Source organism: Colobus angolensis, unplaced genomic scaffold (genome assembly GCF_000951035.1).
Source record: "Colobus angolensis palliatus isolate OR3802 unplaced genomic scaffold, Cang.pa_1.0 Scaffold247, whole genome shotgun sequence".
Classification (NCBI taxonomy): Eukaryota; Metazoa; Chordata; class Mammalia; order Primates; family Cercopithecidae; genus Colobus; species Colobus angolensis.
The window spans coordinates 2,925,170-2,926,922 of NW_012115677.1; positions in this window are offsets into that span (position 1 = coordinate 2,925,170).

Consider the following 1,753-nt stretch of genomic DNA (forward strand, 5'->3'; position numbering starts at 1 on the left):
TTTTTGTATTTTTAGTAGAGATGGGGTTTTGCCATGTTGGCCAGGCTGGTCTTGAACTCCTGACCTCAGGTGATCCACCCCCCCGTTTGGTATCCCAAAGTGCTGGGATTATAGGTGTGAGCCACTGCACCCAGCCCAGAGGTTCTTGTAAAGAGGAAATTGGACCATCTGGAAGTGCTTATTAAATGTTAGTTACTTTTATACTTACCCTTGTTTATTACATAGAACCATAAAATGTTAAAATGGGAAGGAAGCATGGAAATCTAGTTCTGCTTCCTCATTTCACAGATGGAGAGATAGTTTATTTTTATTGTCACAGGAACCTTTTGTCTCCTCATTCTTCAGTGTCTACCAACTTAAGTCTTATTAGTGGGTGTTAAAACTACAAAAAAAAAAAAAATACGGTGAACTAACTCTTTAAAGTCCTTATCAACATAGATCATTTTGAACGACAAGAGTGACCTTATTTCTATGTTAAATTCTGTCTCTGCCCTTAATACAGTGACCATAATGCTGTCTTTGGTTGGGGTCAGAAAGACGACATGTTAAGATAATCAAAAAAAATCTTGAAATTGCTAGGTACTGATTCTTTGTGTTGTTTTCTCCCCAACATGAAAGAGTGTGAAAAGACAGATTCTCTTTGTGAACCTTTTCTCAGAGTTCTTTACACACCATTGATTTCTTTGGTTTCCTTTAGTGGGAAGGCAAGCTGCAGTTCTACTGCTTATTACCTTTACTGCTGTGCAGAACAGGAAATGCTCACAGAGCTCATCTTGCACCTCAGTTACACCATGTGTGTTAAGACCAGAATTTGTTGCTCGAAGAACAGATTTGAAAACTCCTGCCTCCCACATGTCACAATAATGCATGGACTGAAAGACTATGTAAAGGCAAAAAACATATATATACATGCATTCTTCCCTAGGAAGCCTGGGGGACTACCTGATGCCAAGGTGTCCTCAAATTGCTGATGGAACTGAAGTTCTGGGGTTCCTACCTAACTGAGGAAGTCACTGCTGGTCAGGAAATCTCAATTAGAGAAGTTAAGAGCAGTCTTTCTCAAAATTTAACATGCCTAAGACTCACCTGAGGATCTTGTTAAGATTCAGGTTCTGATTTAAACAGTCTGGGAAAGAGCCTCAGCATCTACATTTCTAACAAGCTCCAGGTGCTACAATACTACTGCTCTATGGATTACTCTTTGGGTATCAAGGGTCTCTAGAGTCAGTCTTTATTCAAGTCCCTACTGTGTCACTTTTTACTGTATGACCTGGGCAAGTTTAAATGCCCGATGCTTTAATTCCTTCACCTGTAAAATGGTATAAGGAATAGGTAAGATTATAACCTAGGCTGCCAAGGAATATACACCAACTTATATACCTCTCCACAATTTCCAAATCCCTAACATGCTCAAATGTGTGAATAAAGACTGACTGGGGTGAAGTCTTTGGTTTATGTAAATATATAGCTTTCACTGTCTTGACAGGATAGCTGACGTTTGTTGTAGGCTACTCTTATAGGCCATACTTTTAAGATTCCTGCCCCATGAGAAGTAAAATCCCATGACAGTGAATAGCATTGCAATGGAATGGGAAACAATGTGCCAGTTCTAGTAGCTGACCCACAGAAGCAGTAACATGTTGATCTGGTTATAAAGACTTCTCTAAATCAGTAACAAAACAAAAACATCGAAAAGGTTCAGGCTGACTCAAAGAGAAGCTTTTGCAATTTGACATTTCCTTTCTCAAGCAGC